Source organism: Talpa occidentalis, unplaced genomic scaffold, assembly GCF_014898055.3.
Source record: "Talpa occidentalis isolate TD23 unplaced genomic scaffold, MPIMG_talOcc4v2.1 talOcc4.5, whole genome shotgun sequence".
In the NCBI taxonomy this organism is placed as follows: Eukaryota; Metazoa; Chordata; class Mammalia; order Eulipotyphla; family Talpidae; genus Talpa; species Talpa occidentalis.
Genome location: NW_023604861.1, coordinates 92,114,268 through 92,138,965, shown reverse-complemented (window position 1 = coordinate 92,138,965; position 24,698 = coordinate 92,114,268). Strand labels below are relative to the sequence as shown.

The 24,698-nt window shown below is 37.0% G+C and overlaps 1 long non-coding RNA gene across 1 annotated transcript; it reads left to right on the top strand.

Annotated features, from left to right (window-relative positions):
* The first annotated feature begins 1,210 nt into the window (after positions 1-1,210).
* On the top strand, positions 1,211-6,792 carry LOC119259875 (uncharacterized). The gene is made up of 3 exons (XR_005128598.2): positions 1,211-1,366; positions 4,663-4,818; positions 6,142-6,792. It is a non-coding gene; the product is annotated as an uncharacterized LOC119259875 (long non-coding RNA).
* Positions 6,793-24,698: the final 17,906 nt, after the last annotated feature.

Here is a 24,698-nt window from a genome sequence, read left to right as displayed (position 1 = left end):
AAAACTAATTAATAAATGACATTACATTTCCAATTACTTATGATTTTAAACCATGGAAATGTCTAAACTAAAACATTATTAAATATAGAAAAGTAGGCCATTGAATACAATGGTAAGTCATTTGGTATATTTGAATCTGTGCATGGAGTTATAGTTGAATAACTTGTCAATATTAACTGACAACCTAAATTGAAGTTTTCAATTCAACAATGAAAATTATATTAAATTTGAAGCCAAAAAATTAGAATTTTTAATATCATCTTTAAAGTACGATGTTTTTATCCCACAAACTAAATTTAGACATATGTTTAAGACTCAGATATTATACCAAGTTAATTTAGCCCTACATTTGCTCTCCAATGTGGTACTTATCTTGTTAATTGGGCGTAATGAAAATGTCAGCTGTACTGATTTCATGTAAGCATAGATGTTTCATTTTTCTTACAATCGAAGACTAAAGAAGAAATAATCCAGTATCTCCAAATCTAGCAGTAGTATCAGATATGAAACATTATAAATGTACAATTTAAATCTATTTGCTATCTGAAAATAACTTCCAAAAATGTTACCTGTCAGTTAGAATTAGAGATAACTCATTGAATAGAACTAATAAATGTCTGTTCAATATCATATTCATCAGTATGACTTGAAGAGTTCATCGTGATACATGAGGGTTATCTTGAGCATAGAGCAGCTTCCTAAAGCATATGGTCAGTGGTGATCTATGCAAATGACAGCTACTGATGGTTAAGGTTGATAAAAGCAGTGAGGTCAACTCCTTAAAGTTTCATGTGTTAATCCATTGAAGATAGAGCCAGAGAGCATTAGTTTGTTTCACTGATGATCAGAAGTCAACAGAGGAACCGGTATGAGTAGAAGACTCTGGTGAGTAGCAGTGAAGTGTCTATCTGTGGGTGAATATTTTGGTATCTGTAGTCTCAGTGTTTGTTAGTGACAAATGGGGAATGAGACTTCCAAACTTACAGTGTCTCGGTTTTAAGTGCTTGGAATAATCGCAGTGATTAATGAACATTATGTTTTATTATTGTTTGTCTATTAAATACTGACTAGAGAGAATTAGGAAACTGGATACGAAGGGGTATGAAGATGAACCAAGCTGGGAAGAAATTCAACAATCAATCAGTGATTATAGGAAGCCAGTGAGTGCTTTTAAGTGTAGACATAAAAAATGAATGTTAATTTAGGAGGTCTGTCAAGGATATTCAATAAATTAACTCATCTACTCATTTATTGTCTCAACAGATACAACAAAATTATATGATCTAGGTGTGGGACAGCAAGAAGGCAAACTTCAACCTTCATGTTTACCCTTGGGGTGGTAAGAATCTCAGTTCTACATGGTCAAGTATGTACAGCCTTCTGAAATTATTCTTTGGGATTTTGGAGAGGGGTGCGGGAATCTGTATGTCTAAAATGTTTCAAATGTGGAGACAAAGAGAACTGGTAGCAATTTATCACAGTCACACATCTCTAGAAATAAACACACTTTGTCTTTTAATCCTTGGACTTTCCTTCCCTATGTACACTAGAATCAAGCCTGGCACAGGTCTTGGGGCTGATTTGTTTTAGCTTCAGCAGCAGCATTGACCAACATTAATCGGGTCAATATTACTGTTGTTGCCACTGCATAGAACCCTAGTTTTAGGTGCTTCCAAATTTAAACTGTGTAGCACTGATAATCTGTCTGAAGGATATATTTATGAATTATTCTACCTATCCATTTATCTATTCATTGTATCCAGTGGATTTCTTTTCTGAGCATTGTGCCTCAGAGGGTCACATTGTAAAACAGAGATGATCTTAACACTACTCTCTGACTGTTGTGAAACTAAAAGTTTCTTAACACATTCCTTAGTATAGAACACATTTTCCAAAACATCAGTTAATAGTAATAATGAGTTTTCTGTTTCTCATGATTGAAGCAAAAATGTTTAATATCTTAATTTTAGCAGGTATATTCTTGCCATGATTCTCAAATGATTGACTAGTACATGTTAAGAACTCCCCAGATACAGATTATCTTTCTTAATGAAAACTATAGAGAGTATCCAGTTCTTGTATGCTGTAGGGTCAATTTGTATTTCACAAACCAAATTGTATCAGTGTGAGATGTTCTACTTTTCTACCAGCAAAAGTTTCTCACCACTGAAATACTTCCATCTATGATAATATTTCATTGATCACCTGTCATATACTTGACAATGTACAGAATTAATTGCAGTGGACTGTGGATCATAAATCATCACCATTTTATAGGTAAAGAGAATGAAAAAAAAAGTACAGTGATATGTTCAAGGTAATAAAGTCAATGAGAATAGAATGTAACCATGTTCCATCTGTGTCTTTGAACAAAAAACTATGTTACATCTTGTAGTGCACTTATTTTCCAACTGCTTAGATTATCAGTTGGAGGTTGGAGTTTAATGTGCTGAATACAAAATACCAATTAACTTTGTACATTATAGCTCACTTGGGAAATCTACTTTATGTAGCAACTTTGTATACAATTTTTTTTCTGATTAAGGTATAGGTGATAATGGTATACTGTCCCTTTCCCACCACAGAAGCACACTCAAGAGTACAATGACCTCCCTATTAAAAACTGTTTTCCATATTGTCCATAAGTATAAATACCTAAGGGGAGCTTAAATGGATGTCTAATCCAGGGGATCAATTTTAGGTTTAGCTTTAAATTAAATTTTAAATTGAGGAAAACATCTTTAATGGTGGACTCAGAAGAAAAATTCACAATAATCAAGTGATTCTAACAAATCAACTTTCAGAACTCCTAACAACATAGGTACCGTCTTTCATAGTTCTAGTCTCAATATAGTTTCTAATATCTCATTTCTAATACAGTTAGACTAAGAAAATGACTATTGATATAATATGGGAACTGAGAAATGGGGGAGATTTCCCCTCTATCAGAGAAGACCCTAAATGAAAGCAAAGTAGGTCTCTCTCATGGGGAGCTAGAGGAAACACTAAAAGAAGATGTCAAGTGGAAATGCTCTGAAAGAACTACTGCTGGAAGGGTGATCTTTATTTCACTCAGTTTACCAATTTAGAGAAGTCTACTCCTAATTTCCCTGTAAAGTAAAATTGAATGCCTTCATGTAATCCTGACTTACTAAGGACACATATTTCATATTGTTGGGCATCTACTTGTAATAAGTTATAGTGTGCTAAGATTAAATGACCTAATGGGTGACATTGTATTCTAGATGATTCCACGATAATCACCTTAGCATAATAAAAACCAATCTATCTTAAGAGGGCTGTAAAATGAAGATAAACTAGAGTACTTCTGTAATCCTAAGACCAAAGTAGGGATGGATGATGACCATCAATTTAAATCAGAAGCTGTTTGGTAAAATCACTTGCTTAGATAATATTAAGCACAGGTAGCATAACATATTGCATAGGTATGATTTTCCCTACTTATTGGCATTAGTGTAACAAAAGAATGTGGACAATAAGTAGTTGCTAGGTAAAGGCAATCTCCAGTGGTATATCTGATTATTTCTCAACCCTCAGTGAAGAGGTGATATGTACCTATTTACCTAATAATGATTAAATTTACTTAATCATATTAACTGCATTTAATCTTTGGCTTTCTATATAACCTCATTCCAAAATATATTCAACTTACCCAGTTTCCTCTTCTTACACTTTTCTTTCCTCTCTCTGAATGTAAATACATTTATAATTATAAATTTAGAGATTTTGATATGGTTTACCCATTTAATAGTAAAACACAGCTACTAATATTTTCTAAACAAAAATGAAAAACCATATCCAGAAATCATGCCTTTTCTTTTGCTCCATCATTCTTTAGTGTGGAAAATCTAGTTCAATGATGGTAGACATTCAAGATCTTGAATTATAAACTGGATGCTGCTCTCCTGAGCGCCAGACATCATTATTCCAGTTCCCTGCTAAATTCCAAGTCACTGCAGACAATTGGTCTGTGCTCCTGATCTGTTTGTCAAAACACAGGGTTTTCCATACCACCCACACCAAACCATGATTATTCTTTCAATAGATTGTCAGAATTTACCAAACTGTATACAAAAGATCAATATCTACTTATGGTGGTTACATTCCACAGACACACATGTATTTGTTAAGGGGTGAAAGAGAAATACAGCTAATTATTTCTTAAGTATGTGCTCTACAGTGTGGCTGTAAGTGGTGTGGGTAAGCAAGCAAGATATTCAGTGTCCCAGTAATAAAGTTATCTGCAGATGTTACAGGTTTTTTGGGAATACAAGACTAATTTTGCATTCTACTTAGTTTCAATCATGTTCTATTTTCCCATGCCTGCTGTGCCTATCTCAAGTTCTTTAAATATAAGAATGTTCCTGAGAGAAGTTAATTGGCCTTTTACTACGTTCTGCTGTTGTCACGGGATTTGACTAGTGAGGATGCCATCAGGGTGTCCCCTGAGCATCATGGCCTCATCATGACAAAAAGCAGGATGAAAATCTGGGAGGCTGTTATTTACACAGAAGACAACCATGATGAAATTATACCATACCACCAGCTTTACTGCTATTCTAATTCGTATAGACAATTAGTTTCAAGAGAATTAGTGCACAAGTAAGAAAGATGAATTGATATTATTTTTTATGTGTGTAGTTCATTTTGTTAGCTTTGTTACCTGACATTCAAATTGCCATTGGTTCCACCAAGTGCAACATTGCCCAGATCCAGGAGCATATGAAAGTAGTACAAAAGATGAAGAAGAATGAGGACATTCTGCCCATAACATGAGAGAGAAATCCGGATCATAAGGTAAATCTCCATAGAAGATACACAGGACAAAATCATGGAGTTGCTAAAAGGTGATAGGTCAAATGCCATGAAAGGGAGGGGTTTGGAAACACAGGATTGAGCCAGTGTGAAGCTAATCAGAGTTGATTTGGCCCAGATTAGGGCCAACTATCACTTTTCTGATGTAGGTCTGATATAGCTTCAATAAGTGGCACACTCATTTTCACTGTACCTGAGAATCTGAAAAGCATAGCCCAATTTCACACTTGTGAAATTACCAATTCATCCTCTCACAATTACCTCAAATTGGAGTTACTTCTTGAAACAATGGTAATTCCATTTGAAATGTATACTACCTGTTTGTAAGATATGCATCAAGCAATCTACTACATGGTTGGGTACTTTTGCTGCAGCTGTGAGATCTATTTTAACTATCATAATCTCCACAAGGTCACAGGCCCTCTTCCTAGTTCAGTAATTCTCAATAAATAGAAGAATTTTAATTGACCTTATTTGACCTATTTAACATTTTTAAACAAATACCCATTTAGAAGAAAACGAAAATATCTTTATATATGTGTGTGTGTATGTGTGTAGTGATATTATTTTTTTAATTTAATTTTTTAATTAATTTTAATTTTTTAATTTAATTTTTTAAATTTAATTGGCCATAATTGTCATAACTTGCTTAGCAAAATAAACTTGGCATGCTAGTTTTTATTTTTTAAGAATTAGGAAGTTATTTTTAAATAACTTTTCAACACCTATTCTTAATTTAAGAAATGTATTGTCATTGCCTCTCTAGAGAAACTATCAGGGCAGCTAGTCAGTGACTGCTTACTCCTGGGCCATGAGTAATTCCATAGCAATTGTCTGAAAGTTTGGAATAGTAGAGGATGGACATTGGAGTCATTGCTGGGAAATATAATCTCTGTAATGGCCTTTGTCACATTTTGCAGCATATAAAACATTCCTGGGAGACAAATATGACTCACTTAGTTTGCAGCTAGCTCTTTAGGGTCCATTTGTCTTCACAGATGTGTCAGTGAAGACACTAAAGGCATGGTGGAGTGTGTTCTTCAGGGAAGTTTCATTTACTCTCTAATGCAACACCATTTATAAAATACTGCTGGAGAAAACAGTCATTAAAAAGAAACTCATCAGTGGCTATAACATCTTATTCTGAAAGGCTGTACAAATGAGCCAAGCCAAAGCTGATTTAACTTTTGCAGAGATGCCCTCTACTGATTATCCCCTTCCAGCATAAGAAAACAATTACAAAAGCTTGGGAGGGAAACTAACATTTTCTTTGCTGTTCCTGATGTATTTCTCTGCTTTCTCTAGAGGGCCTTCCTTCACAAGGCTACCTCTTTGACCCTCAGCAAGCTAAGAAGACAGTGAAGCTCTCAACACCCATAATTCTATGAGCTGCACCATAATTATCCTATCGAAAAAGTGGACATAAGAGCATATCTGGTTTGAAAATATTAATGTCATTTTGTGTATGTTTAATGCAAGAACACTGTTCAGATTGAGGAATAAGTAACGAAGAGGAAATGGACGCCTATTTCCCTTAAACAGCCGAGATGGTTCTTTAACAAGAAATTACACAGATGGAGAGATTTCCTCTATCTTTTCTAAATTTCATAAATGCTCAAATAAGTCACAAAAGTAGGTATTTTTGTCTTTTTCTCTCTGTAAGGGGCTTTCTAAATAGGGAAACTGAACTTACTAGAAATGTGTTTATCAATACTTGGTTTTCACCATGCTTATCTGATGTATTATTGCTCATGTACACTCTTCCTTGTGCCATTTTTTGTTCCTTGAATCTTCTTATGTAATGTCATTGATCTAACAGTGTAAGAGTAAAATGAGTAATAAAGTAATTCTAGGCTGAGTGCCAGGATCTGGTAGTGATTGAGAATACATACATAGTTGGTTTCTGGAATCTTGGCAGGGCAAAATGAGCTGGTGTACCATCACTAAAGAAGTGGAAAGTTTTAGGATATTGTGAAATATGAATATTACATGTATTATATATCACATATATTTATATGTTCATAGTCTATATATAATATATATTTAAGAAAATGTTTTGGTCTTTGGTTAATTTTATTTACTTGTTAGCATATGGCCATCTTTTGTCCCTCCATTGCTCTTCACTTTAAATGTAATTTTGTCTGTTTCTGTTGCTCTCCATGAGTTTCAAATAATCATAGCCCCAATATCACCAGTATTGCACTTCCTAATTATATTTACAACAATCTACCTCATTTCCTAAATATCAACCAAATGAGAAAGGGAAGTTCAAAACATGGAAATCAGACAAACCAGATCTTGCAGCAATTTTCTCTGTTGCAATTAGATTAACTGGTACAGTGGAACATTTCTCTAATCAGTTAATCAATAAATACTTAGTTACTCCCCTAAGACATTTCAAGAGGGAGCAAAATGAGAGTGAGGAGGAGGACAGAAGCAGACAGAAGAGAAAGGAAATGAGAATGTAGAGATATAGATGCTGTGGTTCAGGCAGTTGTACAATATTCTCAAGGAATAGAATTGTCTGATAAGAATGAAAAAATCGGGGCCTCCCCGGTGGTGCAGTGGTTGAGCGCTGGGTTGTGAGGCTGCCCGCGGCCTCTACAGCATCGGTTCGATCCCAGCTGCTCCCAGGCCATCGGAGGAGGGTCCCACATGGTGCGCAGACCTCTCCTGCCGCCCGCTGCTCCCCTCAGCAGTGTACTTTGGTCCTTCTGCCTGCTCTGCTCCCTGCTCTGGCTCTGGTGAATTCTCTCACCCTCCTGTGCTTCTGACTGTACCCAGTGCTTGTATAAATAAATCTTTAAAAAAAAAAAGAATGAAAAAATCTTATATTAAATGAACCAACTAGTTTTGACCTTCTCATATTAAAAGATTATATATGGAATTATTTTGTTATTTAATTTAATGCATGCTTTCCATTACAAAGGTGTCACGGAGTAGAGAAAATTATTTTCAGTGAAGGTAATATAAGAAAGCACTAATGCATGAGACATGAACACAAGTGCTAGGATTCAGAGTCCCCTCAACTTAGCTGGAGAAAAAGGTTATATACCTTTTGGATTGCACACATGGTCCAGGTATGGCACCTATAAAAATAATGACATTGGAAAAAAAAAAGACACAAATGGTATTATTGAACATAAGTGCCCAAGGACAGAGAAGTGGATCAGAACACTGGTGTATATACCAACAATGGAATACTGCTCAGCTATAAGAAAGGATGAACTGCCATTTGCAACAATATGGACAACACTAATGCTAAGGAAAATAATTCAGAATGAGGAAGATGAATATAAAATGGTCTCATGTGTGGAATACAGAGAAACTGAAATAAAGGATCAGTCAAAAAACAAACTATCTGATCACAAAACTCAGGCAACCAGTTGGGGAGGAGAGAGGCCCGATGGAACATGGCAGAGAATTTGGAGCACTAGTAATGGGCAGGGCCTGAAAATATGTGTTCATGGATGTTTGGCCCTATTGAGCAAACATACTAAAAACATAAACATACTATAAACCTAAAAATGTAAACCTAAGAAACTCAATTATTGCCATCAAGTATGAATTAAAATCATAATGAAGCCATTCAGCATGGTGAAAAGACAAGACTAGTGGTGTTGAGAGTTGGCTATGGTTTACAGCAACCAAACACTCATGCATATGCGTTGCTGGTGAATATATCATTTTATATGCTCACTTCAGGAAGAATGTCCATATCTAGTAATGCATTATAAGAATAAGCTATGGATAAACACTTCTATTACTAAGCATAAAACAGGAATGAATAATCAGTTGCTAACTTAAAACTGCACTAGACAAAGGATATGTACAATAATGTACATATCCTTAACTTTTTCACCACAGTTCACAGGAAACAATCACAGGGTTTATCAAATGTAGATACAAAGATGATATGATTATAGTGGATCCTAGGTTGGGATAAAATTTAATAACATGGAAAATTAAGCCCCACTCCTTACCCAGCAGGCAGGTTTGGGAGACTTGAATGTATAAGGGGATTGATAAGGTTGCCTTGGAGACAAGGCCATAAGACCCACCACCATGACCAGAAAAACCAGCCCAGCTCCAGGAGTGCAGACACAGCGGCCAGCACCTGAGACCAGACATCCCAGCAGATAACTGGTGCAAACTAGCACCTCAAATTAGAACCACAGAAACAGAATAAAAGAGAGCCTCAAATCCTCCTTCTGGAACAGACTTCTCCCATCTTGCCTACCAGTTTATTTCAATAAATCTGCCGTTCTTGTTCTCTACTCTATCTCTAGTACATTCTTTCATTCCTGCACCTCTGGCCTCACCCCAATACTTCTCCTCACTAGTGTAATCTTTACAAAATACTACAATAACAGATAACAAACCCAGACATGACACCTGCATTCTACATCATCCCACTTATGTGAAAGTCAAGAATTGAGAAAACAATTTGTGAAAATAAAATTGAGAGGAGTGGTTCACTTTGGGATAAGGTTATTGATGAGAACATACACAAAGAAAGTTCTGGGGTTGTTTACATTTTACTGCAATTGAACTAGAATGGTGGCTATGTTGGTATATGTATTTGTGACTTTTATCCTTTTATTATGATCTCCAGAAGAAGGTAAAAGTAAAATGTAGGGATTGTGGAGCAAGCTCTAGGTTTCTTTGGCCAGGCTTTATACTTTCACCTTAGTGAATAGGCTCAGTTCAAGCTTAGAATGAAATGGAATGTCTTGATGGGGCTGAAGTGACAGCCTTTTATTCACTGATCATGAATAAATGGAAGTTCTTAGTAAATCTAAAATGCTTTTTCTCAAAAGTTAAAATTCTCTGAGTTTTGGACCCCTTGAATCAATCTTTTGAGGGCGGGAGGGGTGGGGTGGGTGGGGCTGTGGATAAGGTATCTATTTCCTTTGGATGAGTATGCAAAGATTTTAAAAGAATGCCATTAAAACACATATGGCACTCAACAAAGGATAAGTTGCATGTAACATATGCAGTAGAGCATCTTTACAATAATAGCACACTACAGGGCTTTTGTTTCTTTGCTCATTTTTAAAGTTCCCTTCTATCTAGTGTCTCCCTAAAGTCTCAGTTATTAAACTACACAACCCTGCACAAACCCACATAAATTTATGTGGCACAAACCCACATAAATGCCATCGGATACTTTTGGTTGTATTTTTTTTTTTTTTTTTGTTTCCAGGGACCAGATGTATTAATGCAAATAGAATTGTTCTTGGAACTGAGTCAGAGAAGCACATTTAAATAAAACCAAATTTAAGCTCCATTAATGGTTAAGTTTTATTCTGCAAATGTAACAGTGATTACCAGGAAAGAAGTTACTTTGTGGTTTCAGGAACTCTAGAAGCAAAATAATTAGGTTCAATTATTTCTGGGCTTCATTTTTTTTTTTTTTCAGAAGAAAGTCCAGTTTGTACTTATATTGATTTTGTTGACATTTAAAATGTTTCCTTTTTATGATGTATGTAGTCTATTTGTACCAGCCATTTCTAGATATCTCAGCTTCCAAAGAAAGAAAAAAGGCAACATTGCCAATTTTGTCATCAGACTATCATTTCCATTCTTATTTACATAGCATATGTCCCTTCAGAGAAAAGACCTTAGGAAAAATAAGTTAGAGAGTGAAATAGAAGGCCAATAATGAAATTTAAAGTCCCCAAGGAAACCCAGTAAATTGGGGAGGAGAAAGAAGAGAAAAATCAATGAACAAAACAAGGATAATAGATGTGGATATTTCCATTGTTTTGAGTAGAGTGTGGATATCATGTGATGGTAATGGTAGTGTTAGTAGTAGTAGAAGGAAACTTTGGTTAGCATTTATTTCTGCTCAATGTTAGGGTCAAAATTTCGGTGAGATCCTCTCATTTATCTTCTTATGAACTAGTACTACACAGTAAGACCAAACTTGACCGACTTCTTCCCTTAATAAAGACAAGGAAATAGTTCACGGTATATATATATATACACACACACACACACACACACACACACACACACATATATACATATACATATACACATATATATATGGTTATAATATCTCCTCAAAAAGAAATAGGAAACTCAGATATAGCATATAGGAAAATTTGAAGCAAAATTAATAGTAGTGCTGGTAAAGTACATTTATTTAAATTCAGGTATTCTGAGAGCAAATAAAACCCAGCCCATTGTGAAAACCCTCACTTCCCCTCTTGTTTTCATGACTGCTTTCCTCCAACCCTTCTTTGCGCAGTTATCAAACTACACAGAGAGGCTGCGAAGTCACAAAACTCCCTGAGACACAAGATAGAAATCGATTGAACCTGGTTTGTTTTATCAGTAGGCAATATTTTCTTATCTTGGGGAAAAATGGGAGGGATTAATGGGTCTGAAAAAGCTACATTTTTAATCCAGAATGAAAGAATCAGGATTCACAATGATGAAAGTAAAGAAGTTGTAATTACGACTCATTCCGGAGCCCCAATTTAGTCCGGGATGCAAAGAAGCAAGTTAGAGAAATCTGAAAGGAAAGACTGCCTTCCTGAAATAGTCTATTTTGAGTAATAAGCATTTAAAATGGGAGGGGGGTGTTCAGTAAAAAGATCTTTATTAAGCAGAAGATACATGAGTAGCTTAGGAAAAGGTGCAGAATAAGTTGTATGCAAGTTTTCACAAAAGCCAATACTGAGAAAGAAACTGATAAAGCCTGAGTGATGAGACCAATAGTAGTGATAAAAACAGGATCCATCCGTCTATCTGTTTTAGAAGACAAAGTGGGGGATTTCTATAGGGAGAGAGATTGAGAGTGTAGGATTGGTCTCCCCAAAATGGTTCAGATAGGCTGTTTTTCAATATGCTCAGAGTAGGCCTCATTCAGTAAATTTCACTTTGATATGGGAACCTTGAGGTCAACTAAGACCTTGTGAGTCTTGGCAAGAATATTACTGTCTAATTATAATAAAGTAAAAATCAAAATCAACAAGCAAATATGAACCAGAGACATACCGCGTTGGGGGGGGGGGCAGAGGCGAGATTAGGGACAAAATAAGAGGGGGGGATTGTATGGGGACTATAACCTAGATGAAAATGCATACATTATGCAAAAATGAAAATGATGTAAAAATAAAATTTTAAAAATTTAGAAAAGAATATTACCATCAGTTAATGCTTATTATTTTATTTTTTTAAGATTTATTTATTTATACAAGAATTGGGGTACAGGTCAGATGTGCAGGAGGGTGAGAGGATTCACCAGAGACAGAGCAGGGAACAGAACAGGCAAACTGATGAAATACACTACTGAGGGGAGCAGCGAGTGTGACAGGAGAGGTCTGTGGGATTCTCACTGGCCGGCCGGGATTGAACTCGCACTGCAGAGGCTGCAGACAGCTTCACAGTGCAGCACTCAACCACCTAGCACCACCAGGGAGGCCCCAATGCTTATTATTTTAAAAGTAGTAAGAAGCTTATACTCCTCTCAGACATTTGTCATTTTTCTAACTGAGAAAGCAATCACTAATTCTTTTTATATCCTAGAAGAATGTAGTTTAAGGGGGTATCATCTAGGTGTAAGTTTATGAGTCAACATATCTACTCTAAAATTATCATTTTAACTCTGCCTTGCCCACCTTGTGAAGTCTCCCCCTCACTCTGTTCTTGAGGCCTTGGGTCCTTAAACACAGGATAAATATCCCTGGCCTGCCCCATTTATTCTTTAGTATTTACAACCAGTGTAAATTCTCCATATTGATGTTAGCAGATTGATTTTTCCTTTGTGAGCCCATTTGATGCGGCTTTGATTACTCATTAGCACAAAAAGAATACAGAGGGCTGTGGGATTTTCACCTGTACCCAGATATGAGCATAAGATCTTAAGATGAAAATCTAAGCTGGAAATTCATTTGTTTTAAAGAACTGGAGACACATTTATCATATTTAATTCTATATTTGATTGGGAAGGTGGCATATACTGATATGTGGGTGACTGGATGGATAGTTGGATGGATAGAATATATGTATAGATAGATAAAAGACTACTAAAAAGAATAAACTTAAAATAACATTCAGAAAGTTATTTGATCTAAAACACATGAAAATATTTAAAGCTAAAAATAGATATAAGAAGGGGAAAAAATAATTTAAACCTCTGAGAGTCATATTGTGCAGCCGCATGAGATGTGGAATATTTACAGAGAAAATCAATAATGAATATAGAGGACTCACAAATATAATATTGAAGACATTGTTCAGATGACAGGCTTATTCTGCCTTAAGTTCATGTTCACTTGAGCACGTTGCACAGATAAAATAAGGACCAAATGGAAAATGGAATTTTAAAGGTTCTTGGCAGACAGTTGTAGGAAAAAAAAAAATCATAGTTAAGATCTGAAGATGAGAGCTGCTGATACCGCAAATTTCTAAACTTTCACATTTAAAAGAAGAAAGAAGCATTTAAAACACCATTCCCATATACCGAGGGGGCGGATCAACATGGTGGCGAGGAAACGCTGCAAGTAAGATCTCCCATTAAAAAAAAGTTAATAGGGAGGAAAAGCAGCAGGTCCCAGTGAGAACTGGGACACGGAAGATAAACGGGCGACTCCAGAAAACCACCCGGAGAAGAATATTGCCAGAAAAGAGAACTAGAAGGGAGTAAAACACCATTCCTGACAGAAGAGTTAATAAGTTCAAGCAAATTTCCTATGATTGGAACATTGTGACAAGTTCCTCTTGCCTTTGCTGCCATTTGCCACCAACAGAGTTTCTGCCTTGGTCCTGACCAACAACAGTAATGTGGGCTTTGCAGATTTTGTATTGCTCATGATGCAACCTATTCCTCTATGCCCTCATTTTCAATATCTGTTAAAGTCAAATAAATTGGACTTATTGAACTTTTCAGACTTGTCTTGTGAATCTACATTCAACGAGACCATTATAAACTGCATCCCACATGCAAATCTTCTCTTCTCGTGATGATCATTACACATGGTGAGATGTCCTAACTACATCAGAAACTAATCAATAATTAAGACCCATTTACTAGTTCTACTCTGTCGGTTATATATTATTCAAGTAAGCAGGTAAGAGTGCTGAGCTGTCTCAATTTACCATTGCTGGGATGAGGCCCAAGATGCTTAAGTGATAAGGTAATCCCAAATAAGTGCAACTGAGGTTCTTTTGTCTGAGCAAAAGGAAGTATAAATTTAGAACAGGGGATTTTCACATTGAATTTGAGAAATTAAAAGCAAACTGAACAGGAATCTATTTTCGATTTATTCTTATACTAAGTGCTTATCAATGAATGAGAGTCTACAGTCAGCTGTGTAGCTGTTGGGAGACACTTCTCATGCATATCTTGTACTCTGGCCAGTTAGCTCTATGCCCAGGACTTTATTGTGTTTGTGAGGAACAACCTGAGAAATGAAGTAATGACTCTCTGCAGAAGAGATTTTCTAAAAGGCATCTTGAATGCAGTGGCTTCTTTTTGTTCTATGTTCTCAGGTAGCACATCCCACAGAATGTTCAGTCATTTATCTAGCCTAGCTGTTCTCAACCAGGTGATTTTATCCCCTAGGAGTCTGTGTTTTTTTGGATATGCACAAACTCATGTGTCTATACATGTATATATTCCAGAAAGTTGCTAATGACACTTGAGAATTGGAGACAGAGACAGCAAAAGGTGTATTATATAAAGAGGTGCTGGCAATATATGCTGCTTTTTATATAGTCAGTGTTTAGTGATCTGAATTTGATACCTTGAACAGGAGACCCTAATGCATGGGTTGTACCTGGCTGCCAGGGTCTGGAGTAATACTAACTAAACCCAGAGTCTAACTTCACTATTTGTTATACCACATGATATGATTGACATCTAGTAGGATTGGCTTATTAGGATAGTACTAATATAGAGGAAGGAAGGACATACAGAATAATTTTTACCTGACTTTATGTTTCCTGCACATAATTGTGAATCCCATTTTTGACACAGTTCCCTGCTCTTTGTTTCCTTTCCAAAATACCTTTATTCATTCTTCCTTTGAACGTGATTAGTGTCAAAGTGTGCTGTGAATACCTACAGACTGATTAGCAACTCTGTGAATTTGTTCAAAATACTAGCAAATAGGGGCCTCCTCTGGTAGCGCAGGTGGTTGAGCGTCTCACTGTGAAGCTGCCCGCAGCCTCTGCAGTGCCAGTTTGATCCCGGCCAGCCTGTGAGGGTCCCACAAGGCACGGCAGACCTCTCCTGTCGTACCTGCTGCTCCCCTCAGCAGTGTATTTCATCAGTCTGCCTGCTCTGTCTCTGGTGAATCCTCTCACCCTCCCTCACATTTGGCCTGTACCCCGGTTCTTGTATAAATAAATAAATCTTAAAAAAATACTAGCAAATAGAAAGCAATGACACATCAACCTAGTTGCAGTTACAATTTTCATAACAGCACCAAATTCTTTCAAATAGCTTTACTTTTACAAAGGAACAGGGAATGCTTCTTTGCTTTCTATTTTTCTTCAACTGAGTTATATGAACTTCTGGTTGTAGTCATGTAACTAGAATTAGCCATGGTGATGCCTCATGAGGTGACAGTACACAGTGCGTTGTCTTGGAAGACAACAACTCTGCACTAGGGATTTCAGCTCCAATGTCTACCACACTGCAGCAACATTACATTACTTGCTATGGGACACAATTTTCAGACATTCCACCTTTGACATGACTGACCTACTGGCTATAGAATACCAGTTTCTATAACAATTTTTCTGATTCAGCCTTCTATTAGTGTGAGCTAAATATGAATGAAAGATAAGCCTTGCATATAAAGTGTTTCACAAATTGGAGGCATTCTGATGATGGAAACTGACGCCTTTATAAGTTTTCCCACACAGCCCCTTGATTGCTACATCAGTCATTGTTATTTGCCATATAATGGCAATGAAATTGAAAGAGAGGAGATATTTTGCCCCAATCTTCTGAGTTAGTAAGTGAAATAGATTTCAGATCTCCAACATTTCATGTGAACACTGCTCTGAAAACAGTGATACTTTTACCCTAGGGTTGATGGAAAATGTGCCCATCTGTTGGCATGCTTCCAACAAGGATCAGCCCTAGGCCACACTTCTGTCTAGTAAGTCACATTTCCATTTTCCCATATATTTACCCACTCAGATAAAATGTACTCTTATATTCTTCTCACTACATTGTCTCTTAACCCTCTGAATGCCAACTCAATATATAACAATCCATAGTCCCATCCTCTTAAACTTCAATTGTTTGATGTAACTATGACAGATACTTAAAAACAAATCCTAGTATATTCACCAGAGAGTTACCTTCCATTTTTACCTTTCAATTATCTTTATTTATAACTTGTGCATATTTTATTGAAAAGAAATATAAGCAGCAGTGCCATGAGGCATATTTAGAGTGGGTATGATAGAAAAGATAAGCTAATATAGCCCAGTTCCAACACATATTACCTTTTCCTATGATCAATGTGTCTGTGGTTAGATTCCCAAATTATTTAAGGTCTTTGTAATAATATAATATCAAAAACATCTATAATAGTAGAGATAGGTAAAATAAATAATATGTAGATCACATTATAGCCTCAAACGCACAATTTTGTGTGTACAGGATTGTCAATTGTTTTGTTATCTCTACTATACTTTGAGTCATATATACCCAATTATGTTATGCATTTTATTTTCTAGTTCTGTTCTATCTCCATGTAGCAGCAAAAATTGTCAAGTTTACATATTTTAGATTTACAACCAAAATGCATTGTAACTGCCAGATTTGGAACTTAACAAGCAATTACACCTTCAGAAAAGTACATATGAAGGTCACACATTTCTGTGGAGTCTGTGATATTACTAGAACTTTTTAAAATTGGAAGAAAATAACCCTATAGTCGATATTCACTCCAGGTACCTTGAGTAGTGATATTGAAGAGGGTTAATGTGATGGAACATGTTTGAAAGAAAACAACCCTCTTAGTTGAATTTGAGCCACTGTTTTTTTTTTGTTGTTGTTGTTTATTTTTTTTATTAATTGAATTGATTTCCTTTGTTCTTCCATAGTGCCTTTGTTACATCCCCCATAATCAAGGGGATTTATCATGCAGAAGAAATGTTTGTAAAGGCTACTTTTTTTTTTTTTTTTGCCTTTGCCTAATGTAAAATGCCATAACAAGTATTATAGATCAAGGAGGATGTGAGAGGAATAACAAAAGCTTGCAGAAAGCAGCATGCAGCCTACAGAATACTCTTGGGGCTGGAAAACTAGGTGGCTTCTGCTCACAATCTCTGATTTGGCTAAGACTCCAGGGTTTATCTTGTCCTATAAAACTCACCTAATAACCACAAAGTCTGTGAAAGTAAAACAGAAATCACCCTATTTTATTAAAGCACCTAGTAAAATATAATGTCTGGCAGGTATATTGAATTGATGCAGATTAAGTTAATATATTACTTGACTTGGATGAACTTGGCATATTTGAAAATTTTAGCTAGCTCTTTAAGTGGAGAGAACATCATTAGAGCTGAATTTTAAGAAAACAAAATTTTTCTCACAATAAGGTAGATGTATTGAAGTTTGGGAGTGGGCTGTAAGTAGTGTTAGAGGGCTGCCTTGTTGCCTAGATAAGTAGTTAGCTATTTACATCGGCAGTATTCAGGCCATGATGCATATGTAGAATAGCACTATACAAAGAACACAAAATGAAAACAAGAAATGTATCACATAATTATAAATGTTCTAATAATTTCATTAAAATTGATTTTAAAAGTAGGATTTAAGCAAACAGTGCATTCAATTTAACCCAATAAGTTAGAAATATTATTATAATAGTTCATAAATATAAAAAAAGATTTTTATATTAAATATTTGAAATTCCTTGTCAATTTCACCAATCCTTGAACTATAAATTAGTCATATTTCAAAAGTTAGATATGCCCAGTAGCTACTGAATCAGACAGCACAGTTACAGAAGTTTCCAGAGTGGGTAAGAGATCCATTCTCTAAAGTTACTTGTATCTTAATATTAATTTATTGTACTATTTGATGATAAAATGATATTAGATGTCCTTCTAATTGGGTAGAGTATCAGTCATGAGGACCCTCTTTGGCACAAGTAGGAGACATCACATGATTACAAACCATTTCCAAGGAAAAAAGAACAACAAATTGACTTCTTCTGCTTCATAACCTTTCATAAAAAGATACTTTCCTAAAGGAAATTGCTGATACAGTAAAATTAAATATTTAAATCCATATTTACTGACCACTGGTGTTACACACAATGTTATATCCATCCATGCTTTCATAGAGCATATTACGAGACATGGGGAAGCCAGAGGAAACTAATTTTAAGTCATATGAGAGAGTCCCAAAGACTTCTCTAGGGAAGAGTCTTATAAAACCCCAAGAAACAAAACTCATTATTAGTAATGTTAGGGGGAAAGGATGTCCTAAAGCTAATTCCAAACAGGCTTTGTGGACTCCACCCCCACCCCAGGCCAAAGCCAAAGACACTGGGAACTCCAAATCCCATCACCACCAAAGGAAAGGTAGCTGGGACCTGAGGGTGGGGTTAAGCAGTCAGGTTGGTATAAAGCCAGACACGTGGGCTTTGGAGGGGGTCCCCCATTTTGGCTCTCCGCCATCTCGCAGTGTCCGGCCAGCTCTGAGAGTGACTTTGGGTTTCCAGGTGGGCGGATCGGGTAGGACACATTAAAGGCTTTATTTCCCTATTTTCTCCCTGAGTTGTACATTTTCCTTATTTCCTTTTCCCTTGTAAATAAACCTTTTATTAACCTTTTGTGTGTGCCTGTAGTGGAGTATTAATAAGTCCCTTTTAAGCATGCGGGTGAGGACCCACAGCCAGGCAACCTGTTCAATATCGGGGCTGTCCTATAACAGCAAGAGGAGATTTCCCAGTGAAAGTAGCAGGCTTGAGCCAAACCTCTGAGGCTGGACAGTACTTACACAAGTCCTGGTTCCATTCTCCTGATAAAAATGATCCATGATATCAACCATGATTCTGGAAGCTTATTTAGAAGGCCTAATTAAAATTAGATTCCTGTGTCAGTATTTATTTTGAATGTGTCTTGGTTAAAGGAGTTGAGATTAGGTCAAAGGGCAGGTTAAATGGACAGACTGCATTTCTAATTGGGAGGACAAACTACATTGGTTAAACAGCCTGAGTTTAAGTTTTCAGCTGAGAAGAGAGACTACAGGCAGTGTGGAGATAACAAACTTCTTGGCACTTTACCAGACAATCAAGTACAATTTTAAGAATCAGAGGATATGGGATTTTCTGGGTATTTAGGTAGGAGCTTAAAAAATGAGAACTGAAGAAGTTTCTGCTTGCTCTGGTAAAAGGTTTTGATCTTATTCTGAATCCCCTCTGCTTTTTCATATCTCACATGTAATTTACCCTCAAATTGTGCTGAATCCACTTTTCCCCAAACTGACTCATTTCATCACTCATTGCTGCTTTCACTCTGGCCAGTGTACCTTCCTCTCATAACTTGATTATTGCAAAAGTAATCTAAGTAGGTCCTCTTCTGTGCTTCTCATGTTGCAGTCTCTTCCTTGCAAAGCAGGATCCTTTTAAGACATGAATTGAATTATGTCACCCTTTTATTTAAAACCCTTTTTGTTTTCTCATCTTACTCAAAATAAAAATGCTTATCTGTGCTCTGATCTAAAATCCTTTACATAATCTGCCTCCTCCTGCCCCCCAGCAACTGACTTGACATCCTTTATTCTCTTATACTGGGCTTCTTGCTGTTACCACTTACAATTAGCCCACAGCACTTTGCTGTTTCCTGTCTCTAATATGCCCCTCCTTCTAGCTATCTTCATGGCATGCCCTCAGTTCATTCTCATCTTCTTGTGAACTTTAGTCATCACATTTAAAAATTTACCTCCCTCTCTGATAACTCCAGTTCTCCTGTAGTGTCTAATTATTGGCACAAATCCCTACCTAACATACTGCATATAATTACTTATTTACCATGCTGACTGTCTTCCTGTGACACTGAAATTTAAGCTCTAAGAAAAGATTTTTGGTATATTCTTAGTCACAGAACAGTGTTTGAACATAATAGACACTTCATAAATGTATTGGAATGAATGAACGGCTGGATATTGTGTAGAGGGCTAAAAAATATGTATGTATTTTGTCTGACAGTAGATAGATTAAAAAATAGTGAATATGGGTGACTACTAAAATTTTTTCTAAGAACTCAAAAGATGGGTTTCCCTGTAGCTGAAAAGATAGGAGAGACTTCACGATAATACAGAGTGAATAAAAGCAATGAAGGACTGAGGAACCAGGCATCTCTAGAAGAGGTAGCTGCAAGAAGAAATAGAATAAATAGTAAATATATTGCAGGCATTATGAGACAGGGCAAGCTAGGGTTATTAGGCAGTTTTTAGGACAGTGCAAGAGGGGACCTTTGAAGAATTCAGGAAGGCTTCAGAGATAAGGACGAGCAAGGAAATGAAACCAATTCCACTGGGAAAAACAAACATCCCAGCACCACAGATAATCTTGTTAAGGATGGTCCTGGTTTTCTTCAGATGATAAGATAAAGTGTAAAGATGCTCACTGGGAGGGCTAGACCATAAAGATAAAAATATAACAAATGGGGAGAGACAGACCTGTTAGATAAGGAATGTGAAGATCCCCCACTCAGTAGCAAATTAAGTGAGACAGCCAAAAACTGACCAATCACAAAGAGACTGGTAGAACTTTAGAATAATGAGGGAAAAAAAGGTATATATTCCCTGAGACACAATTCCACTTTGGCTTCCTTGCCCCTCCCAGGCCTGGTTCCCTGGCCTGGGAGTCCCACTTTATTTCTGCTCTTTTCCTCCTCAATAAACTTTTTCTTTCTATAAACGAACCTGCCTCTTCTCGCTTGCTTGCCTGAGCGTCTGCGAAGTTCCTGCTGCGGCTTCGTGAGACACCAACCCGTGGGGGTCTAGCGGCTGGGGCTCAGCGCTGCTGAGGGGAGCAGATCCTGGCTGGGAGACTAGGCCTGACAATTCCGGTATCAATTATTTCCACATGTGACAAGCACAGATGTACAAGAAACTTAACTTTTAAAATTTCTATCAAAGTCGATCTGGAAAGATGTCAGTGGAGTGAAAACAGTGGGCTTGCCTTCTCCATAGAGTCACAACTAGATTACAGTAGAACAGGATCAATGACCCATGAACAGGACCTCCCCGGTGGCACAGTGGGTTGAGCGCAGCGCTGTGAAGCTGTCCGCAGCCTCTGCAGCGTGGGTTCAATTCCCAACCGGCCAGGGAGATTCCCACATGGCGGGGCAGACCTCCCCAGTCTCGCCCGCTGCTCCCCTCAGCAGTATATTTCAGCCAGTCTGCCTGTTCTGTTCCCTACTCTGTCTCTGGTGAATCCTCTCACCCCCCACACCTCTGGCCTGTACCCCAGCTATTGTATAAATTAAAATAATAATAATAATAATAACCCATGAACATAAAGTAGTAACTATTGCACATGCCACTGGCAACAAATTCACCAAAAGGAACTTTGAACTGTGCTTGTAGTGACACCTGGGTTACAAATCAAAGAAGGGCTGCTGCCTCATGGAACCTTTCAACAGCTGTTGATTCAGGGCACATGCCTGTATCACAGACTTTGGTAAGCCACAACCATGATGGAAAAGGGTCTCACAGATTTGGCATCAAGAACACAGCATAGTTTTGAACTACAGGAGAAGGGGGACATGGTGATGATTGCTGATTTGAGCCTTAGATTCCCTTCTGGCTCCAGAACAGTGTGAGGAAGAGCAGAAAGGATCATCTCCTCATAAAAGATGCTATTATTAGTAGCCTGAGGCCGTGAAATTCAAAAGACTTGCCACAACACCCCCCAAGCCAAAAAACCAAGAAAGCACTTGTCAGTTTTCCCTAGCTAGAGTTTAAGTACCTGGATTTTAAAAAGTGGAGCAGTTACTCCATTGTATATTTCTATATTAGAAAAGTATAAAGAACAACTTCTGACTTGCAGTTTTGTTCTAACTGTGGTCTCTGCCTAGTGCTGCATCTGGTGTTCATACATGGACTAGCAGTTGATGATGATATCAGAACACATAAGACACAAAGACCAAACAGCTGGCACAGGGAGGGATTCACTGTGGACCCCCACCACACAACTGTGGTACCCAAAGAACATACGAATCTTGACTCCTTGATGTTCCCTAAAGTAAATCTTGCCATGCCCTATTGTCCTAATTCCTTTCTACCTATCACTCTTTCCAATACCAATTTTCTCAGCACTGAAACTGGTGCAAATGCAGCAGCCTAAAAGTATGCCCCTGTTACAATTTATGAAAACTAAAAAATGAAGAGAAAAAAAGGCAACAATACAGCAAGACTATGGAATGTGCTTGCAAAGATTAGGAATAAGACACCAATGCCCACTGTCATTACTTTTGTTTAAAATTAGAGGTTATGGCAAGAAAAATCAGACAACAGGAAATGGAATAAAAGTTGGAAAAAAGTAAAACAATCACCATTTTCAGATATGGGATGATAAAGACAATCATAAATGAATATAGCAAAGTGGCAGGCTAGAAAATCAATATACAAAAATTCATAACATTTGTATACACAGCAACCATAAGAAGAAGAAATTAATAATTCCATTCACAATTTCTTTAAAAAGTATCAAATGCTTCATAATGAACCTAACCAAGGAGGTAAAAGACCTGAACAAGAAGACCTACCAAACATTATTAAGGATTAGATAGTGACATAAGATGAAATGATAGCCTGTAGTTCACGGATGAGAGAGTCACAACCATCAAAATGACTATCTTACCTAAAGTGATATATACATTGAATGCAATCCCCATCAAAATACCAACTAAATTTTTCAAATAAATTAAAAATACTGAAATTTATTTGGAAGCATAAAAGGCCTTAAATATTAGCAGTAATTCTGAGAAAAAGGGAAGGAAATGGAGGCAGCACATTACCTAACTTTATAATATAAAGCAATAGTAATAAAACCAATATATTGGCCTTAGGTTATGGATCTAAATGATAGTGTAACAGGGTGGTCCCCAGGAAAGGGGGAGGTTCCAGGTTCCCTGCCCCACCCAAATGGAAGGTGGAGCTGAGCAGGAAGAGAAGAGGCTGGAGAGGAGACTGAGGAAGGAAGGAAGCAGGATGGAGCCAGAAGGAGACCTGGAGGAGGCACATGGAGCCTAGAGACACGTGAAGAAACTGCGCTTGTCTTTTGGTCGTGGACTGGGTGATACATATGTGGGTGAGAGACCAGTGGGGAGGTTGACAATGGCAGCTTTTATCTTGATTTTGATTTTGCTCTTTTCCTTCTGGGCTTGTCAGGTTGTTTCTGACCCTTTTCTGTGGGTCCCCACTGGAAGATGCTTTAGACTTGTGGCAGGCTTTGGGGCCTTGCTCTGGGCCGATCCCATATGGATGGACTTTTACCCATGAGGGGACGGGTAACTTTGGGTGCTTCATTTAGAAACTAGACTCTTTGCCTTTACTGTATTGTTTCCTAATTGTATTAAAGTTCCTTCCCATTAAAGTCTCATATGTTTTGTGTTGATGCAGTGGATAGCAGAACCCATTTAGAGCAGGCAGGTTTTGGGGGGATCTGGGGTGCACCTCTCCCTGCCCTGTAACAATAGCACTGAAAGTCCAGAAATAATTCACATACATATCAATACTTATATTATAAAGCAGCCCCTACAATGGATAAAGGAGAATCTCTTTAGTAAATGGTGCTGGGGAAACTGGTAGGCCACATACAAAATAATGAAAATGGACCACTCTCTAACCCTTGCACAAAAATAAATTCCAAATAAAGATTTATATATTAGACTTGAAACAAAATATGTAAGAAAATATTGGCAATGCATCCCACAGCATCAATGATAATGATATTTGTTTTAGACACTAATCCCTAGGGGGAGGGAAATAAAAGCCAAAATTATTAATTGGGATTACATTAAATTAAAAAGCCTTTATATGGCAATAGAAAATATAAGTAGATTAAGATATCATACTGAATGGAAAAATATATATTACATAACCAACAGGTGGTTAATATGCAAGATCTATAAAAAACATACAATTCACCAACAGAATAACAACCTGATTAATAAATGGGAAGCAGATCTGAAGATACTTCACCAGAAGAAGACATCTAAAAGGTAAATAGGCACATGGAAAAACTTTAATCATGGTCTTCAGTAAGAGATGCTGGTTAAAACCACAACAATGTATCATCTCACACCCATGAGAATGGCACATAACAAATCCCCAACAAGTACTGGAGAGGATGCTGAGCAAGAGGAATCTTATACACTGTTGTCTGGAGTGAAAGCTGGTGTCGCCATTACACAAGGTGATCTGGATTTACCTTAAGCAATTTAAAAGCAGAAATCTGTTTTGCCCCAGCAATTCCACTCATGGGCATCTTTCCAAAGAATGTGAAAGCATCAACTCAAACTCTATGCTCCACAGTGTTCATTGCAACATTGTTTACAATGGTCAGGCCATGGAAGCAAACTAAATGCTCACTGGATCAAGAAAATGTGGCATAAACACTCTATAAATAATGTTAGGCCATAAAGAAACATAAAATGCTAACATTTACAGAAAAATGGAAGGAGTCTGAGAGGCATATGTATAGTAAACAAGCCAGAATGACAAATATTGGACATTTATATAGTAGATGATTCAACAGAGTAAAAAAGTTATAAAGCAGACATTAATAAAGTGAGATTTCTGAGGTTAAAACAGAGGGTAAGGTCAAAGAGATAAAAGGGAAGGTGATTTGGGGGAAAAACAAACA